The sequence below is a fragment of the Thrips palmi genome, unplaced genomic scaffold (assembly GCF_012932325.1).
Source record: "Thrips palmi isolate BJ-2018 unplaced genomic scaffold, TpBJ-2018v1 HiC_scaffold_12, whole genome shotgun sequence".
NCBI classification, from domain to species: domain Eukaryota; kingdom Metazoa; phylum Arthropoda; class Insecta; order Thysanoptera; family Thripidae; genus Thrips; species Thrips palmi.
Window position 1 is genome coordinate 9044267 of NW_023144623.1, and position 20950 is coordinate 9065216.

General features: G+C 63.0%; 2 non-coding genes across 2 annotated transcripts; both read right to left on the reverse strand.

The window, feature by feature from the left end:
* Positions 1 to 16108: 16108 nt before the first annotated feature.
* Trnal-aag lies at positions 16109 to 16190 on the reverse strand. Its single transcript has one exon. It is a non-coding gene; the product is annotated as a tRNA-Leu (tRNA).
* Positions 16191 to 16274: 84 nt separating this feature from the next.
* Positions 16275 to 16347, reverse strand: Trnav-aac. Its single transcript has one exon. It is a non-coding gene; the product is annotated as a tRNA-Val (tRNA).
* Between the last annotated feature and the right edge of the window lie 4603 nt (positions 16348 to 20950).

Consider the following 20950-nt stretch of genomic DNA (forward strand, 5'->3'; position numbering starts at 1 on the left):
CGCGCCGCGGCCCGCACCGAAACTAGGTTACTGAGAATTGGGCAGGCCCGGCAGGCCGCGCTAGGGCGGGCTGTCGTTAAACGGTGCAGTAGACTGAGGGTCGTTTTCGTCGCTCTGTTTCTCTCGCGCCTATGCGGGACGCCCCAAGAGTGCGAGAGAGACAGAGCGACGAAAACGACTCTCGGAATCAGTCTGCAGTAACGGTGCCGGCGAGGTCGCACTATGCCCATTCTCGTCGCATGGGCCCATAGGCCCATAGGGCCATAGGGACGTCCGCGTAGCCGTCGGCCCACCGGAAGTTCCAGCAGTAAAAGGCTGTGTCGCGGGGCTGGCGGGGCTGGCGGGGCAGGCAGACAGTATCGACAAGCCGCCGGTCCTACACCGTTATTACGTTTTAAACAACCCAGAGCAACGCCTCCCTTACGGCCTCACGGTGTGGGCGTCGCGGTCCGTTGGAGGGGGTGCCGCACTGCGCTAGCCCGGCGCCCCTGCACCCCGCCGCGCCCCGCAGCTTCCAGCCCCACCCCCGTGGCCCCCGCGGCCCCCGTGGTCCCCGTCGTCGGCGTGCATTGCAGAGGGGATGCTCCAGATCGGCGCGCTGCCACCTCCGCCATGGTGGCCGTGCTGCTGGCAGCCCTGCCCGCACTGCCGTCGGCAAGCCGTCGGCGGAGTGCTGGCGGCGTCATGAGGGGAAGGGCGTGCCCTGGCGTGCCAGCGGAGGGCGCCGAGGGTCCGTCAACTTGGTGACCCACTTCTGGTAGTGGATGGCGTGCTGGCCGTCGTTTGGAGTCCCCTCGCGTCCCGGCCGCTGCGGGCGACAGCAACCCCTCCAGTGTGGCCGCCACCGCCCTGTCCTCACAAGGCCCCAGCACCGGGAAAGCGCCGACAGCGGCGGCAAATTTGAAAACGGGATGCCGGACTCGACTGGGATGGAGTCGGATCCGGCAGAGCGGTCAAGCCAGCGCCGTCCCGGCCGGCCTGGGCCCACCTCGCTATTCCGAACCGATCCGAGCAGTGGGATCGTCGCTCTGTGCCCCTCGCACTCGCGGACCGTCGCCTAGCGTAGCCTAGCGGTGCGAGAGAGACGGCGCACATCGGTCTGCAGCAGCTGCCGCTGCAGAAATAGCCACGACGCCCCGCGGCCGGCTCGGCGGCGCTCGGCGGCCTGCAGCCAGTGCAGTGTGCACCTTGCCGAGGCGCCCGAGGCCACCCTCTTGCACGGCGGATTAAAATAGAGGCCCGCTGCAGTTGCAGCCTTGCAGCCTTGCAGCCCCGCGACAAAGTGACGACCGCCATCTATTTTTCAGCCATAGCCCAGGACGGAGCCCCCCCTCCCCGGCAGGGCTGCAGAGTGGCTGCAAATGAATTATGAAAAAGTTTGGAACGGCCTCTCTGCCAACGCGGCAGCTCGGCTCCATTGGCAACCCTGCGTCGCCCTGGTGGTGCCGGGTGTAGTCCTCGAGGGCCGAGCCGAGGCCGAAGCCGAGGCCGAGGGCCCCACCGAGGCTTCCCGAGGCCTATCGACCGGTGGGGTAGGGGCCGCCAGGGCCGCCAGCCCAGCAGACTGATTCCGAGAGTCGTTTTCGTCGCTCTGTCTCTCTCGCACCTTTACGGGACGCCCCATGAGTGCGAGAGAGACGCCGACGAAAACGACTCTCGGAATCAGTCTGCGGGGCGGGCCGCGGCCGGGGCTCCACACCGTGGCCGTAGGGGTGGGACAGCCAGCCAGCCGCCCGGTGAGGCTGGGCCGGGCCGCCACGCCAGGCTACGGCCCACCGCAGGCACGCCACGCCACGCCATGGCACGGCACGCCACGGCACGCCACCCCCGAGGCAACCAGCAGCCCCAGGTCACAGCGCGCTTGGAGCTGGCGAGCCCCCTCAGCCGCCACGCCGACTGATTCCGAGAGTCGTTATAGCGTCGCTCTGTCTCTCTCGCACCGATACGGAACGCCCCATGAGTGCGAGAGAGACAGAGCGACGACTCTCGGCATCCGCGTGCAGCAGGGGGTGGGAAAGTCGTTCGCGCTGCTGGAACGACGTCGTCCCCCGCCTCCACCCCACCCCGCGGGCCTCTACCCCCTCGGTGACCTGCTTCCCGGATCCTGGCGGGGGCTGGCGACGCGGTCCGCTGCGGCCAGAGCGCGCTGCCAAATTCGGCCAATTCGTGCGAGAAATAAACCCATTTCGGATCTGAATCGGTGAATCAATCCTCCAACGCAACTCAAACGCGCTCTCCTCTCGCTTCTGTGCACCCCGCGGAGAGACAAAGCGACGAAAACGAGTCTCGGAATCAGTCTGCTGCTCCGCCCCCTGGCCTGGGCCCTGGGCCCTGCGCCTGTGCATGGCCCGGGCCAGCATGACTCGGTCCCCCGCAGCCCCCGCAGCCCCCGCAGCCCCCGCGGCCCCCGCGCACTCGTGGAACTAGGTCGAGTGCGGTATCTGCCGTCCTGAGGCCCCAGCCAGCGGGGCCAGCCTAGGCTGCCTAGGCCAGCCCTGGCAGGACCTCTATGACGACCATGCAGGGAGGGACGCGTCACTTCGAGAGCCACTTTGAGAGTCACTCCCGGACTCCCCCAGAGAGACACTCCCATAGTAGAAGGAAATTGAGATGTGGGAACATCAGTGCCAATATTTCGGCAGAGGGGACCTTATTGAAATTCCGATGTTGAAACGATAGAATTGAAAACCGATATACATCGAAAAACGAGGCCCAGCCCAGGCCCTGCCACCGACGCCTTCCCTGCCCAGGGGCCACCCCCTCCCCCTCCCCTGCGCGATGACCTACTTCGCGCGGAGGGGAGGCAGGCGTTGCCTTTCGCGCGGGGCAGCGCGGAGCTTGATGGCACGTGGGCTGGCTACAGTGTACGAGATCCACCTTGATCCAACCCCCATCCAGGACCATCCCGCCGACCCAAGGCGGCGCGCAGGGCGGGGCGGGTAAGCCGGCCGGAGTGGCGCGCGGAGATCCGCCACTTAAAATTCACTTGGAAATCAATTTGGCCGCCGCACGCGTATGACGAAGGAGAAGAAGAAGGAGAAGGAGCAGGAGAAGAAGAAGCAGAAGACGCCCCGAATGTCGTCCGGGTGTGCGGCGTGCGCGGTGACTGACTCGGTGTCCGCCTCATCGTTCTGCGAGAGCCCCTCGGGGCCCCCGAGACTCATTCCGAAGCGGCGTATACTCTATCTCTCTCGGAGCGCCCTGCCCGGCGCCTCATGAGTGCGAGGGAGACAGAACGACGCAAACCGCACCGTTCGGACTCAGCCTGTCCCGCTCTGTTCGTTCTGTTCCTGCTCCAGGGCGTCACCATTGTGCGGGCCGAGGGGCTGAGGCTCCGTGGGGCTCAGACAGGCCGCAGGACTTGAGCCGGAGAAGAAAAGCTCGGGAGAAGACCCGGGGATGCCCCAGAAATGCCCCAGAGATGCCCGGGGCTCAGCGGAGGCACCGGAGGCCGGACCAGTCTGGCGCAGCGTAACCACCCCGGCGTCTCTACTGGAAACACCTCTCAAATACACAAACACTCAGCAATCACAAGAGCAAAATACAAAACACGACTAACCTAACCGTTAGTTAGGTTAGGTTAGGTACCAGAGGCGACTAGCCGGGTCGTGCACGATGAGTTTCGTCGGGATTTGTCACCGGGCCGGATTGTTCTCTTTCGAGTAATGGATTGAAACCTCGACCGCTGCTCGCGGCTCCGCCCGTCGCCACACTGCTAGCCCGGGGCCCCGCGGTAAAGCCCGACCGCGCTGTTTTTGCACTCTGCGGTTTGTGGTGCTGGGGGCAGCTGCTGCACAGCCTGGGACTGTACGCAGCCCGACTGTACGAGCGGCAAAAAAACAAACAGAAAACTAAAACGGAAAAAAGGAGGACGTAAGTATCGAACGCGACGCGCTCTGCCGGGCTCTGCCTGTCCGAACTCCAAATCCAGCCGCTTCTGGCGTGCCTTGTCAATCAGGCCTCGTTTCCCCCCCAGTCCGCCAGTGGAGGAGGTACTTGTGGCACTTGGCGCCAATGAGGCAGCGCGCCAGCGTAACATCGGGGATTAAAAATGCCGCTCATTTCCAGTAATGGCAAAACGAAAAATAAAATAAAAGTGGCGCGGTTGGCAGCAGTGGCTGCCAATAATGCTACCGCTCCGCCTGGCTCCGCCGCTCGCTTGCGCTCGCTCGGCTCTCCCTCGCCATTATACGCACGCGAGTCCCGGATGGCTCGGCGTGGCGCGGCGTGGCGCGGCGTGGCGTGCATACACCTCTTGTCAAGGTTGCCAACCGAAGCGACGGCTAGCGCGGCTAGCGTCGCTAGCGTCGCTAGCGTCCAGCCCCAGGCCTGCCATTTATTCAAATCGGGGCGTGGTGTGCCATCCAGTCATCCCTCTCTCTCGCTCCCGCGGCTGGCTCTTCGTTCTTCCGGCTCGGCCGAGGAATGTGTCAAAAATGTCGTGAGCAGGCGGGCAGCGCGCGCAGCGTAGGCAACCCTACCGGCCGGCCTCCCAGCCGAGCGATTTCGATCAGCGTTTCGGCGCCCCGCCTCTACAGCCATGAGAGCGAGAGAGACAGGGCGACCCAGGGATCCAAGCAGAAGCCTCCTCGCTTCGTTCTGCTTTGCCAGTCTCTTTCTTTGTTGCCGCGCTGCTCCTACACTGGGCCAGCAGACCGTTTCCGAAAGTCGTTTTCGCCGCTCTGTCTCTCTCGCGCCCGCGGGGCGTCCCGTCGGTGCGACGAAAACAGTCTGCAGACCGGCGGGTAGCGCCGCGACGGACATGGCGGAGCGTGGCGGAGGCACGCCGCGCCGGAGGGAGATAGGCCCTCTTCTTTCTCTGTCTATCCCACCTCCAAATTGCCGGGCTTGTCCTTGAGCGCGGTCTGTCGGTCGCCCGGTCACCCGGAGTGAGCAGGTACCTGCGGCTGCGGTACCCGGCGGTACCCGAGCCTCGAGTAGCCGGCAACCTACTGGCAACCTGGCCAGGGGGCTCACTCCGAGCCCTGCTTTGGTCGCTCTGTCTCTCTCGCACCCCTGCGGCCCCATGAGTGCGAGAGAGACAGAGCGACACCGGCAGCGCAGGAGCGGGGCGGCGTCCCGTCGCCATGACGACGCGCCGCCGGCTACCGCCGGGTCAACCGTTTGAACCTCCGCGCGGGCCGCGCGGGCACCTGGCGCCGCACCAGCACGCACCAGCCCTGCACGAAGCTGGAACGCGCGGGTTCATTTTGCGGCTCTCCGGAATGAAGCGCGCTGCTCAGCCTCTGCTGCTGCAGGCGCGCCTTTTTTCCGGCAGCCCGGAAAGCATCCATCATGGACAGCTTCAACCAGGGCGTAAGGCCGCCACCCACCCTCACCTCGCCGCGCCGTGCCGTGCCGCGCCGCGCTGCCATTGGTCGGCCGGCCGCGGCCCCGACCGACGGTCGATAGCAGCTCTGAGGGGCCGGGCGTGCCGAGCTGGGGCCGAGCCGGGGCCGAACAGGGGGGTGCGCGCAGCCCTGCAGCCCTCGGCTGCCCTCGGCCTCGGCACAGCCATGGCACTGCCAGCAGCCCCGCGGCCCCCAGCCAGCCAGCCCCGCAGCCGTGGTGCTGGTGGTGGTGGTGGTGCCCCTCATCGAGGGAAACCAATGAGCGACGAGATGGGGCATCTCGGAGAGAAAAGATATCAAAGAAACGTTAGTTTGCTCCATCAAAGTCACTTTGGTCTCGGGGGATTTCAGTTTGACCGCAGTCGGCGTTCGGTTTGACCAGCCAACGTTTTGTTTCTGAAGGCTGGCGGTTGGTGCCGCCCTGCCTCGTGCGTTTGAAGTCGTGTATTTTACAGCGACCGGCGTGCAGCTCAATTTTGGAGCGCCATAAACTGGGATACAAATATCGAGCCGGAATCAACATATTATCAAATTAATTCAGTACGTACTCAACACCCGGAGGTTTTTCCGCCTCTCGTTCAAACAAAGACCTTTGTCCAGGGCGTCCAGGGCACTGGTAGGGCGGTGGTTGTGGCCGAAATAATGACCTAGTTCGCATTGCGGCGGTATCGATTGAGCGACCGGGGGGCAGGCTCGGGGGCAGAGAGGAGGGGGCTGCGGGGGCTGTGGGGGCCGCGGGGGCTGCGGGGGTGGAGGCCCCACACAGGCCTGGCCCGGCACAGTCGGACTAACTTCCTTTGTTCTCCGCTTTCGTTGCAAAACAGTAAGGGTAGCATAAGCCCCACGCTCGCGCTCTGTACCGGCGGAAGGGAAACATCAAAACGCTCCCGATGCAGTGCGACCAACGTTTCAGCCAGTAGCGTTCCAGCTTATCGCGAACGCAGTACCAAAACACATCGCCATTTCCATCCCAACTCGGCTGAAGCGTGAACCAATATTCGCTGGGCTCAACACGCGACGATGGCGAGAAACTCCACCGGCGTGCAATTCGCAAATCCACCTGCCTCGAGGCACTTGAGAGCGCGTAAAAGCTCTCTCAGCTCGCGCGCGTTTTTATTCGCCGCCAACGTTTTCATTTTCCTTTATTTTATTCTTTTTACTTTTTTTTATGATTTCCCATCGCGGTCTCCCTGGTTGCCAACTTGTGCCGCATATGCCCGCTCTTTTTCCACCGCGCGCGACGCGAGGTTTCACAATTGCTTGGCGGCGGTCTTTTTGAATGGCGCGGGGGAGGGGCGGGGCTGTCTACGCCGTCTACGCCGTCTACGCGGACGCGGAGGAAGCTGCGCCCTGGCGCGCGCGCGCGTTCCAAGGCCGCCACAAAATCCGCGCCAAAACGCGCTAACGCTTCTGCGACGGAAGTTGGAAAAACAAAAACAACAACTCTTTCTGCACGTGCAGTCTGCTGCAGGCGTCTTCGTTGCCAGGGTGCACCTAACCTAACCGCAATCGCAGTATAATTGGATTATCCAACAGCAGGGGTGCGTCGGTCGCCGTGTTGGTTAACCACCGTGTGGGATGTGTGTGTGTGTGTGTGTGTGTGTGTGTGTGATTAATCTGCATCCATGTCGCGCGACACGTGCACGCGTGTGCAGGACACTTTGGAACATGTGTGCTTTATTAAGGGGGGGGCACCTGTTGTCTCCCCCCCCCCTCCCCCCTTTTCCGCCCTGACTGCTTTCTTCCGCAGATTCCGTCCATCTTTAATGCGGCGAGCTGAGCATGCAGTTTGCATTAGGGGAAGCGGGCTGTGGCGTGAGTGTGTGTGCGTGAGGGGGGAGGGGGGGGGGCCTTCCGGACGGGGACGCGGGGGAGGCGCCCCGGTCGCCCCTCGAACCCCGGGACTTACTCGGCGGTCGGGACTCGCAGGCTGCATGCAGGCCGCTGCCGTCTCTCTCGCACTCGCGGGTCCTTCCGTCGCGGTGCGAGAGAGACAGAGCCAGGCTACAGGTAGGCTCAGCGCGGCTTGCAGGTCAGGATGCATAATTCAGGGCCCCTCCCTGCCCCTCCCCTCCCCCCTCCGGTGGGGCGGCCAGACAATCTCCAAGTCGGATGTAATCTGCCCTAACGGTGCTGCACACTGCTTGGTGTTGCCTAGCGACAAGCTTGCAGGGAGTGGCGGCCCGGCGGCCCCCTGGACGGTGAAGGGGTAGTGGCGCCCCATTGGCAGGCATTTTGCGATCGGGATCCCAGTTCAGGCTCACGTTGCAGTTCGGGGACGGCACCAGGGCTCCACCCGGCACGAGAGGCAGCTGCAGCGCTATCAGCCAGTCTCTCTGTCTCTCTCGCACTGCCGACGACGCCCCTCCGACTGGCGGCACGTGCACCAACCAGCCGATAAGCGGCGTTGCAGGAATCAAAGGCCGAACACCGAATCTTCTGCGACAGAAACAGAACGAGGTGATCCTGGCAGGAGCCCCGCTGGGCCGCTGGCCGGGCCGGCGGCGGCGCATGTTACGACTTCGGACGGCCTGGGCACGACGAGATGAACGTTGAGCTCCTATCTCGCGGCCCACGCTCTTCGGCGGTAAAACTGCCGACAGGCCGTGTGTGTGTGAGTGTGTGGCTCAGGGAGGTGAATGGTCGAAATTTTATCGGTTTTGAACCGGGAAGCGCCCGGGCGCAGCGGGGCCGAGTGTCAGGTCACCAGACTGTTTGACTGTCTCGGCTAGGCGCGCCGTGCCGCGCCGTGCCGCGCCTGCCCGCCCCGAGACCTTGCAACTGTGTTGCCATGTCGCGATAGGGCCACAAGGCGCGAGGCGACATACTACTCACACAGTCACACATTGTCCAACTTCTTTCTTTCCTTTGCCCTCTCGCCGAGCAGCGCGTCTCTATCCGAGAGGACGGCACCGCCGGGTGCGCGCGGGTTGCGTCGTTCAGAGCGCGTTTTGGCGCGCGAAATATACCAAATTGGCTCAGCCAGGCCCGCCGGCCCACCTCTCTGCCTGGACGCCGGTGTGTGCGGATACGTGTGTGTGCGTGTGTGTGAAGGGCATATGGGGGACGTCCGGCCTGCGTGTCAGTTTTGCCTGCCTGCCTGCCTGCCCGCTTGCCTCTGCCTGCCTGCCTGCCTGCCCGCCTGCCTGCCTGCCTGCCTGCCTGCCTGCCCGTGGAGGGGCGCACGACGGACACGCCCAGCTTCCCGCTTCAACAAATTCCGCGCCTCACATTGTAGTTTGACTCGTGGAACCACCTTCCCGGCACACCGCGCGCGCCGTCAAATTAGAACCAAACACAAAAGAAAATGAACTTTTCGGTTCGTCTAGCCGATCGCGTGAATTTCTGTTAGGGCTCGACACGTTTTCGTGTTCAAGTGCCTTTATCTGCACTATGACGCACACACGCGCTCGCACACACGCACACCGATTACCTGCACGTGCCCGGACGGACAGGCCACGTGGACAAGGGGAGCCATGCGTAATGCACAGTGGTGCAGCCGGCCGGGAATCAATTAGACGCATCAGTAAAGGCCTACGTGGACGGCCAGGTTCCAACGAAGACGTCGACGAAGAGTCGAAGACGTGCCTCTGAGGCCTGCGACTTGTTGCCGAACCCTTCGCACCTATGCGTGATACGAGTGACTCAGCGTGCCGCCCGGGGAGGGCCAGCACCCTGACTCATCCAAAAGTCAAGAGAGAGAGAGAGAGAGACAGACAGAGAGACAGAGAGTTTGAACCTGCGACAGCGCGTGCAACCACAGCAAGTTCTTGCGGGGTTCGAACGTTGTCGTCGTGGAGGTTCAAAGGTCTGCCCTGTCCTACTGGACCTTAGAGCTCCGTGCCGCGTGCGCGTTGGCAGAGCGAGCACGATCCGTGCGCCGCGCTCCGTGCGTTCCGTGAGCTGTCGTGTGCCCGCGGTGAGGCGGAGCACAGCGACAGAGACGGCCACTACACAAAAGCTTTTGCTTGTCCAGTTTTTGATTGATTTCGTTCCCGGAATCAATCATTGTGCCCGACAATTTTCCGTTATACACAAATCGTGAGACAGCAAAAAGTTTGGTGGAAAACATTTTGAGTTTTGTAAACTTGTCAACGGTGTTTCTGCGAGTGTAAATCGCCGTGCAGATTACGCTCGCCGCGAGTCCAGACGTGATGTTTGTCTCGTCAGCGAGAAGGTGAGAGAGGAGAGAGGCGAAGAGCGGAGGAGGAGGAAGAGGGAGGAGGAGAAAGAAGGAGGAGGAGGAGAAAGAAGGAGGAGGAAGAAGAGTCGAACGGAGTGGAGAACAGAGGCCGAGAGGACTATGCCGTCTAGATTGGCACAATAGCTTGATTGCAGGGGCCATGTGCCATGAGCCTCGCTTCAGCGGCTTCGGCCCATGGATGGCGTGGCGTTGCGTCCCATGGCACTGCCCATGGCGTGAGGCGCATAGAGAAGGACTCGCCCACAACGAAGGTTAGATACACCAACCAAGGTCCCAACTCAACGAATCATTGCACGTCTCTTTGGGAGCAGTGACTAATCAACTATCCGAAATGACATCATACTTTCGGGGATTCATTCCTTTACCTTTTGCGGGAGGGCAGCCCCAAACTATCATCCAAAGCACGAGGAGAGAGAAAGAGAGAGACTCAGAAGTTTGAACCTGCGAGGGCGGCTTACAGCAGGTAATTGGGGGTTCGAACGTTGACGTCGTGGAGTTCAAAGGTTTTCTGAATTCATTGGACTTTGACATTCCGTGCCGCGTGCGCGTTGGCAGAGCAGCGGTCAAGCCTCCCGGGCGGGGATGAAGTAGGGTGTTCGAACGTAAGGCGGCGGAGGCCATGACCAACGGCCACTGACCAACGCTCTTCGCAAAAATTTTGATTTTTAAATTCCCGGAATCAATCATTGTGCCCGACAATTTTCGTCCCAAAATCGGGTAAAGCCTAAGGGGGAAAAATTTAGTGGTTTAATTGTAAGGTGTTTCTGCGAGTGTAAATCGCCGTGCAGATTGGCGCGGCGAGTCCAAGAAAAACGGTGTTTTCTAGAATCTAATTTTGAGATTTGCGAGACCAGCCCAAGCATAGCGGAAAGCTCCGAGGGGGGATGAAAGAGAGGGGAGAAAGAAGGAGGAGGAAGAAGAGTCGAACGGATGGAGAATCAGAGGCCGAGAGGACTATGCCGTCTAGATTGGCACAATAGCTTGATTGCAGGCTTTCCGAGCCTCCGCTCAATAACCGCTTCGGCCCAGGAATCATATGCCTGCTAAATCTAATACAAAAGAATCCCATGCGTGAGGCCATAGAGAAACTGCACATGCAAACAGTGGTTAGATACACCAACCTCCCTAAACCACCTTTCAGAATGGAGATTTGCATCTTTTCGACGGACAAAATTGAGCCCTCGCTCCGCCGAATGAAAAGCCAGACCCCTTTGCGGATGACACTCCCTCATGCGCGTCATCGACGAATTCCACACAAGTCCGGCCGCGCCGAGCGGGAGAGAGGAAGGGTCCGAATTCGATTTCGAGGAAGCCATGGTCGCTGCTGCTGGTGCAGGCTGCCCTGTCCCCGCCCCCCGCCTCTGCCTCCACGGCCCGGCAGCAGTGCGGGCAGCAGACCCTAGTGCTGCAGAACAGAGACCCCCAACCCAAACTCGCCCCGCCCTCATTATAAACCCCGCCAGCCCTGCCTTGCCCTGCCTGGCCCTGCCTGGCCTGCCCAGCCCTGCCTAGCCAACCGGCCCCCTCCGGCAGGGCTGCTGGGCAGGCATGGCTGGCGGGACTAGGGCCCCCTCGAGCGGGTAGAGGCGAGGCGGTGGTGGGGGCGGCTAGGAAGATGGTGGAATGCACCACCATTAGGACGGGCTAGGACGGGCCGGCCAGCCCAGCCTCGCACCTCGCACCGGGATTGGATTATAACCAAGCGCGACTATGAGGATGGAAAAGTCATTACGCGGTCCAGCCGCCCCCGGCACGTCCTGCCCGTCGCTCTGTCTCTCTCGCACTCACGGGGCCGGCCGTGTAGGTGTGAGGGGCTGCGCGGGGCTCGGCGGGGTGGCCCCGTGTTCCTCATTAACTCGATAAGGGCGCCTCGCCGCCGCAGCGCCGCATCAAAGCGACCTGCCTCCATTCAAACTCGCCGGCGGGGCCGGCGGGGCTGGCGGGGAGGGGCGCGGTGTTCTTTTTAGCGCTGCTGAAACTGCCAAACGAAAATGGCGGCCTGGCTTCGCCGCGCTTGCCCGATTCCCGGCGACGCGACACTGCTGTGCGTGCTCGCGACGTGCTCCGCCCTTATCAGGATATTTCTTGGAATTCCTGGCCGTTCCTGAGTGGCCTGGCGGGGCGGGGCGGGGCGGGGCGGGGCTGCATACCGAGGGCCAGACCCGGCCGGCTCGGGATGACGCGAGGCCCGGCTCGGCCCGGCTCGGCTCGAAAAGCGCGGGAAAGCAGATTTCGCCGCGCCGCCGCGCCCCGGCCGCGGTGGAAAAACTAAAAAAAATAGTTTCGGCGAGTTCGGCAGATAGATTACGCTAGAGATTACGCCCGCGGCGGCCTGCAGAGTGATTCCGAACGGCCCTGCGTCTCTCTCGCGCCGCGTGGGAGCGAGGGAGACAGAGCGACGGGGCTCGGTTCGGAATCGGCCCGCTGAGTCGGCCCGAGCACGCGCGGCGATAAGATTAGCGCCCTGGTTGGCGAGCCCGAGCCGGCCCGGCGGGCCTAGAGGCGGGCCTCGTGCACCTTCGCGAGGCGCGGCGCAGCGGCGACGCAGCCAAAAGGGGGAGCTTCGTCCAAGACCTGGTCACGCTGAGGGCGTTCTTGGTGTGCTCGCGGACGGGCGGGACGTCGCTCTGTCTCTCTCGCACTCACGGGCAGGTGCAAGAGAGACGGAGCGGCGGAAACGACTCTCGGAATCAGTCTGCTGCTTATCGGTTTCCGCCTCGGCGCCGAATTCAAACAGGTTGAGGGTCTAGTCGGCGGGGCCGGGCTTCTCCGCCTGGCTTGGAAGTGAGTGACGGCTAACCTATACCGGTGGGAATCCGTCTCCGTCGCCCTTTTCGGATTAATCCGGCGGGAATCTAGTATCTGCGGGCGTGCGGCCCGTGCGCGAAGCCTTGCGCGCTGGCGGCCCGCGCTAGCCTAGCCTAGCCTCTAGCAGGCTGCAGTGTGCTGCAACACCGCGAGCGGCGAGGCGAGGCGAGGCTGGGCCAAGGCCGCGGGTCCGCCGGGGTCCGCGAGGTGCTGCTCGGAGTCCGCGGGCCGCCACGCTCCGCCACGCCTCGCCAGCTGCCTCTCCGCTGCACGCCTTCAAAGACGGCCGTCCGTCGTCGCGCACACCCCGGCCGAACAGGCAGCCCGTCCGACGGCGGGATCAAGTGTCCGCGGTTCGATTCCCCCGGGAATTTCACTCTGGCGCGGCATGTTTATAAACATGCGGGAAGGCTACTGTACAGGCGTCTAGTTGACCCAGAGCCGCGCCGCCCCGCGGACTTGGGCCGCCCGCCTCGGCCCTCGCCGCCATGCGTCACCGTGTAATGACTGGAGGACACTTCTTCATCCTGGAACGACTTTGCTGGCAGCAACGTCACCTTTCGGGAATCCACCGCGAGAATCGACTCGTCCATCACGGATAGATTTGCAAATCCTTTTCTTTGCGACAGAGAAATCAAGGCCGACCGCACTGCAAAACCAGGGCCGCGATTTCGGTGTGGGCACGCAGCGTGCCACATGTCAAAAGGACATGAGCCATGCCAGGCCGGGCAACATGCCGGGCAAGGACGACATGGAGGGAGGGCAATCCTTGTGTATCGCCCACCAGATGCTGCCCAGCCTGCACACTGTGCCTGCACAGCTAGGCCTGGCGGTCCGACCGTCCGCTGCCAACTGTTGAACAGCAAACAAATGACACAGTGGGGCCAACACATATGCGGGCCGCGCCACAGTGCCGCCTTTGTGAGCGCGCCTAGATTTTCGCAGGCACGTCCCGGCCGCTGCTAGATAGCAGCGACAGCGGCGCCCCGCCGCCCGGACGGCGGAAAAAACAACTAAAAATACTGGCCCGCCAGCCCGCCAGCAGTGGAGGCGAAACGCACGTTGCACCGCGCCTTTTTTTGCCGCGCCAAGTCAAGCAAGCCGAGCCAGCCATGAGGAAGAACATGTCCTGCCGCTCGATCCTGACTGATGGTTTCCATGACGTCACCGTGACCTTGGCGGCGCAGCGCGGCACGGCAGTGCTTTGTTTCTGCGTGGGTAATAACCGAGTAGTTGAGCACCTCCTCCCCCTCCGGCGGCCTGCCGGGCCTGTCTGCTGCCGCCGCCTGCAGAAGACCGCCAATTCTCCTATTCCTATGTGTCGGTCCGCGGCGCCTTGTCATGCTCGATGCAGCGAGTTGCAGCGGGCGGAGTGAGTTGAATGCATGAACGAATGAATGAATAAATGATCAATCAATCAATGAAAGAGAGAGTGGATGAATGAATGAACCTCTGCAGAAACTGCCCTTTCTTGGTGGCTTTGAATGAGTTTCTGCATATTCCTGTACGCGTCAGGAAGGATATGTGTGAGTGTCCGTATCGCGCCCGAGCGATCCATGCGAGTGTGTGTGTGTTTGTCTATGGCTGCGCCGAGCTAGAGTCGCAGCTAGATGAGGGACATGGGGGAGAGGAAGAGGGCGTCAGGCGGTAGGAAGCGAGCCTCTGGGTTGGCCTTCAGCTGACATCGCGCGAGTAGTAGGGGCTCAAGCTGCCCCGGCGCGCCAGCGTAGTGCAGCAGTGTGGTGTGGCAAGGAAACGCTTGCGTGGTGCGGGTTAGTTCAAAAATGCGAGATGTCGCCGTACCAACCGCTGTCCTCTACGACCAAAAAGAACCGCGGCCCATCTCGAGCATGCTTGTCTGCATTTCTCTGCGGAGACTAAAGGTGGTGGGGGTTGCGCGGCCTCGCCCACCTGGGCACGCTGGGCACCTGGGCCGGGCCTGGCCGGGCCATGGCTCCGGAAGTGCTGGGCATAGCAGCGGGCAGAGAGGTCCGACCCCGCGCTACCAGCTCCCTCCCCCAACAGGCATCTTGTTCTTTTATTCATTTTCTTGGCGAGCCCCTCGTTGGAAACCAAGCGCCGCGCTCGGTTTGCTCCAATGTCTCATTCCGTCCGCTGGGCCGCGCCGCGCTGCAGACTGATTCCGGGGGTCGTTTTCGCCGCTGTGTCTCGCACTCAAAAGGTGTCCCGTGTACGTGCGAGAGAGACAGAGCGACGAACACGACTCCCGGAATCAGTCTGCCGCCGCGGCTGGCGCGTTATGTGCTGTGTCAGCGCGTCAGCATTTCCAGTCCCTGGGAGTCGTTGTCTGTGGCCAGGCCACAGGCCGGCCACGGGGATCCGGTTGCATGTGGCTGCACTATGCGCCTGCGTTGCACTCGAGGGCGATCACTGGCCGGGGCACAGCAGCAGTCGCCGGACACTCCGCCCAGCCGGCGCAGCCAGCCACCCTGGAGGTCTCCGACGAGTACGACAACTTGCTGGTAGCCGAAGAATGTGAGCGGCTGCTCTATGGCCGCGTCGGGCTGGGCTGAGCCTGTGGCTGAGCCGAGCTGGGATGTCTAGTCCGACCAACGAGCCACTTCCTCATTGAGAGCGACTACCACCGGGCCGGCAGGCCGTACGCCAGGCCGCCCCCACCACCGGCAGGCTGTTCAAACTGGCTTCCCGCGCGCGCCAAAACTCCCGCCAAAACGCGCGCTGCCAACCATGCGGCGTCCGCGAAAATTCCGCAACTGAACAGACAAGAGTGATGCTCTGCGCGAAGCGAGCGAAAAGCACGACGCAGGCTGTCTCTCTCGCACGCGCGGGGCGCCGCGTGTGGGAGCGAGAGAGACGAAGCCGCTGCTGATTTCTGCGCCGTTACGTCATTCCTGGACGTTGCGTTAGCTAGTCGCCAGACAAGACGCCGCGGCTGCACGCACAGAAATGTGAAAGTATTCTCTCTAGAATGTGGGACGGGACGAACGCTGCTCGCGGCGTGGCGTGGCGCGGCCTGCTGGCGTGGTGGCGTGGCGGCGTTCCTAAAAGCTTGGTGGTATCGAGCAAACGTGCCGCTACCAGTTACGCACGACACGACTCTTTAAAAAATAAAAAGCCGAAAAAGAATTAAAAGAAAAATTATAAATTATAAAATAAAATTTGCTTACTTGATCCAACCTGCTCTATTGCCTTTGTCGAATTTCTATCCACCCTTTCCTATGCGCTTTCCCCCTTCACACACACACACGCACTCTCATACACATAAACATAAACACACTGCGCAATGTCCCTCCCAGCGAGGCGGTGTCCAGTGTCCTGGCCACGTTGCACAACTTCATCGCGATGGCGATGATACGGAGAATCCTCCTCTCCCACAAGTCCTCCTCTGCGAGCTAGGCGAGGGAGGCCAGGCCAGTGTGCGTGGGCCAGCCGGCAAAAAGCGCGCGGAGAATGGAAGGGAGGGAATGATAGACTCAACCCTTATGTAACGCGTTGCCGCGCGTTGCAGGCGGGTGCAACTGTGACCCCTGAACTACTGGGCTGGCCGGGCTGCTGGGGGCCTCCACCGCCATCCCCAGCGCCAGGCCCACCAGGCCCGCCAGGCCCGCCAGGTTGCCATTTCATCACATAGAGACGGTGTGAGAGCCACTCCGTTTCTTCACATCACTGCCCTCCGGGAAAGCAGAGAGAAGCCCTGCCCGCGGCAAGCCAGACAAAAATTGGAGACGAGAATTCAATCTCGAGAAAGGCGAGAAAAAGAGGCTGGCAGCGGTGGGATTCGAACCCACGCCTCCGAAGAGACTGGTGCCTTAAACCAGCGCCTTAGACCGCTCGGCCACGCTACCCGATGATAATCACTGCAGTGGACACCGATGTATAGATACAACAGCTCGGGCGCGGCAAACGTGTAACACCGGCAGCGAAAAGTGTGATTCCGCCCAGGATCGAACTGGGGACCTTCTGCGTGTTAGGCAGATGTGATAACCGCTACACCACGGAATCGCTTGTGTGCTGTAAACGTGCAGAGCGCGGGTGCCGCTTCGGGAGCGACCGCGGGACAGGCTCGACCCGAACCCGAAGCTTGCAGCCGAAGTGGAGCCGAAGGGGGCCCGGCGGGAGCCGAGGGCAGGCAGGCAGGCCAAGAGGGCCACGTGTGTCGCGGTCTGGGTTCGGCGTCGCCGCGTCGCGGTGTCGGCACGTCGGCCATGACGAAGGGGCCCGCAACGAGGGACAAGGGTCGAGTGTTGCCTTAGTGCCAAAACCCCCCCGCCATTGTCGGGCACGCCATCGCCGGCATCGCGCGCTCGTGGAGAAGAAGACCCCCGCCTGGTCGGACTCGCCATGTCGGCTCCAATTGGCCGCCAAGTGCCACCCACCCACACGCGTGCTGGCCGTGCTGGCCGCGCTAGCGCCACCGGGACGACAAGTACCCGCGGCGTGACGACGTGCCGCGTGCCGTGCCGCGTGCCGTGCGGGTCACGAGTGCAAGTGCAGCCAAGTGCACGCGGGAATGCCGGCCGGGCGTGCTGCCCTCGTTTTTCTGTCGCTGCACTTTTCTAGTTTGAGTCGGCCGGTGCAGTACCCTCGAAACGCGGCGCGATCTGATACGCCCTGGACAATGGACACACAAGTCCTGCTTGCTGCATTGTGCGTGGCGCGGAGTGGCGGGGCGGGGCGTGGGGCAGGGCGGCCGCGGCAGTACTATTCTACTACAGCGTCCTACATGAGTCTAATTTAGCAAGGCCCCGAGCCGGATCGGGGGCCGCTGTACGGCACGGCACGGCCTCAACAAAGTGCCGGCCAACGGGATGCATTTTCTCCGCCGCCGCCATTTGTCGTATCTCACCGATTTGCATAGGCATGAACATGCCCACCGAGTGGCCGTGTGTGTGCGTTGCGGCGTGTGCGTGCGTCATGGGCGTTGCAAATAAAGTCAATTTGTACCAACGACCCGCACAGTGACTGACTGTAGCCTTACTTTTACCCAAGAGGCTCTGTTCGAACCAAAGTACCTAACCTAACCTTGCCGACTGCACCCTTACTTGCAGCCCGTCCGGCTGCCTCGCTGCCTTGGGAGCGCCGGGCCGGGCCGCGATACCTCTCGGCCGCACGGCTGGCCGGCGGGCGGCCTACTCCAGGCACCGCAGGGGCCTCCGTGGCGGGCTGCGGGAGCAGCACCGAGGCTAACAGGTGTCGCCCGAGTAGCGTAGCGGCGAAGCATGCGAACCAGCAAAGCATGCCCTTTGCAGTGCATCGCTGCATCGCAGTGCAGGCCCTGCAGGGCCCCACTGGCCTCGCACCATTAGGCGCTAGATTCCCCGCCGCGACACTAGACCGCGCTGCCCCACATTCACTCCTTGGGCAAGGCCCCGCACCGCCGCGCCACGCCGCGCCACGCCGGCTCAAGGATGGAGTAACCAACCAACCAGCCCCGACACAATCGGCCGGGCCTCCCGAACCAAGCACCACGGCCAGGCCTAGGCGACACTGGACCGTTTCGCAAGCCACGCCCCCCGGACCCCCGGCCGCTGCGCCGCCATGGTCATGAATGGTAGTGCGATCGCGGCTTCGCGGCCCCTCGGCGCACCTGCACGACCTGCGCGGCCCGCGCGTATCGGCGACCACGTGCATTCTAAGTAGGTCAGGCCGAGCGGCGCGCCAGGACTAGTCTCTAGCAGGGCCGGCTGGCTGGCAGCCTGACTGCCGGGCTGGCCTCGACGTGGCGCGGCGCGCTAGAATGTTCGCCGCCCCCCTCCACCGCCGCGGCCCCGGCTAGGCGACCAGCTATCTAGCGGTCGGCCTGTACTACGTCTAACTGGGCCAGGCTAGGCCAGGCCCGTTGCCTAGCTCGCCAAGAAGGGCGTGTTCGTCCAGGGGAATCATGCCGTCTCTCTCGCACGCACGAGCGCCTCGTGTGGGTGCGAGAGAGAACGAGCGACAAATCAGTCTCCTGGGCCACCTCGGCGCGGCATCCCTCAGGATAAGATTGTGATGCCGCACTCGCAAGGCGCCGACAGAGTCGTTGGATTCAAAGCCAGTCTAGCGAAGGCGGAAACCCCAGTGTACGTGTTTTCTCCTTGTGAAATGGGGTTGGCAGGCAGGACGCAAGAAGCAGTGTAGACTCGAGGTTACTTTTATTAGACAAATGGCACTGAGGTTTACACAGGTAGGACGTCATCACTGCAGGCAAGCCAGTATCCTCTGCGCTGGGGCGCGCCTGCCGTGACGACCTGCACTGGAGCACTTTGAAAACACACAACACTGATATCCAGGAGAACCAGTCTCGACGAAGAGGCAGGCTCACTCGGGGAAAACCCCAGAGCCCGGCAGGTGGAAGCGACGAGGCAGCGGCCATGATGATTTGAAGTTTTTGGTGCGGAGTATAGGAGAGAGAAAAAGACTGACTGACATTAAATTCAGAGCCAAAGCCCTTATCTCTCCCCGAAGCTCCAAACACCTTACACTGCTAGGCAGCGGTGCACGAAGAGGCGCTCCAGCAGCCGGTGTGACGTCACTAAGTCCACTGGAGGCGGCGGGCGGCAGTCGCGCTGGAGAGGCAGGCAAGTCCGCTGGCTGCAGGCTGGGCGGGTTGCTATCCAAGGGGCACTAGAGCACTGGGGACGACTGGGCGAAGGGAGGAATGCGGTCCTCCTCCGACGAACCTCCGCTGGCGACTGGTGCTAGGCAGGCCGCGGCCCGGGCACGGGGCCTAGCCTAGCGCAGCAGCCCCCACCACCGAGCACCACCCACCCCCCACCGCGCCGCCGTCTTGCGCAAAGGCTATGATGGCTCCGCTGCTCCGCTCAATACGCCATGATGTCAGACCCCCCACCACCCTCTGGACTAGCCCAGCCCGGCCCCTCCCGCGGCGCCCCCGCCCCCCTGGCGGAACAACCATGACGGAAGCGGGAACGCACTGCGCGGGGATGCAAAAAAATTTAAACCCGGAAGGAGGACTCTCACAGCGTCCAAAGCACGCGGCGCGGCACGGGGTCCAGTCCACAACTGCAGAGGGGAGCGATCACTAAGCAGGGCACAGCACTGGCAGGGCCGTAGAGTCCGAGGCACTGGGCGAGCCAGGCGGGGCGCGGGGCACTGGGTCGCGGCAAAGTCCGAAGTAATCCAAGAGGGGCGCGGGAGGCAGTGCCAGGCAGGTTGCTAGGCTGCCCAGTGGGGCACCAGAGCTCGCGGCCCAGCCTCGGACGACGGCCGAAGGACCTGACGGGCCGACTGCACGCTGGGAACTGGCGGGGCGGACGGGGAGCGGCGGACGCGTCCCGTCCTGCCCCGATGACGAAGCAGGCGAAGCAGGGCACGCCGAGCGAGGCCCCACCACCCCCACCACCGCGAGGGGGAGGGGGAGGCCGGCCGCCATTGGTCCGCGCCGCGCTCGCTGCTTCCTCATTGGCTGAGCAGGGTCAACGATCGCTGGTTGGACGAGAGCGGCGGCTGCGAGCCTGCGCCGTGCCGCCGTGCGCTGCGCCCTCGCAACGTCTCTCTCGCTCGCGCGGCGCACGCCAAGCGCGGTGCGAGAGAGAGCTGGGCTTACGTCATCCACGCAGTCGCGGCGGGGAGGGGAGGGGGCGCGGCGCCGGAGGGGAAGCGGGCAGCACCGGAAGCTGCAACGCAGGAAGAAGGGCGTAAGTGCGGCGCGGCTCGGCACGGCCAGGCCCGAAAGTAGGTTGGCCCGCGCTGCCTGGCCGCCCGGCGCTGCCGCCAAAGCACGCCTGTTCCCCAAAACGGACGGCGGCCCGAACGGGTCCGAACGCCCAGCGAACCCAGCCGAGTCGACGTGCACCTGTTATCAGGCCGCGGGCAGCGCCTGGCAGCGAGGGCCGCGACGAATGCAACGCAGCCTCACGTCGCCGAGGGATATCGCCGCATCGCCGGCGCGGCTAACGCGGCAATACCCCGCGCGCGCCGCAGCCACTGCAGCGCGGAGTACCGACGACGGCGAGCCTCGGCTGGACGGACGCGCGCGAAGCGATAGTGCAGCAAACGGCTCACACAAGTCCCTCTCTAGGCAGGAGAGCGGCGTCGCGGCGCACACTAGTGCAGCACTAGTGCGGCTCGAGGCTAAATCGTGACTGGCGTGACTGCAAATAGGCCGGGGCGAGGCAGGCGAGGCTAGCCAGCGAGCCAAGGTCGCGCGGATTGCATAGACCGGAGGGGAGAGGGGGGGGGACACGTGCAGAACGAGCGAGGCGACGACGGCGAGGCCACGTGGAGACGGAGCGACACTGCGACAAGCCAAGGCAGTGCGATAAGCTATGCACCCACCCACGCCACTCCCACACCTAAACCCGTGTACATCTGGCAAGCACCCGACACGTTTCGACACCCCGCTCCCTGCCCCTCCCCGTCCAACCAGTCCGACAGCTAGCCGAGCCAGCTAGGCTAGAAGTGTGTCAAGGCCAACACTGCCTTGGACTACGGTCCACTCTCTCCCTTTGCCTCTGACTTTCACCGCGCACCCACCGACAAAATGTGCCTGGCCTACTACCCCCTCCCCCCCAATCCTAGCAACAAAGACACGAGATTCAACGCGCGCGAGACGACAAAGCAAACTCCCGCCACGATGCTTGCCTTGCGAGCCGCCATGCGG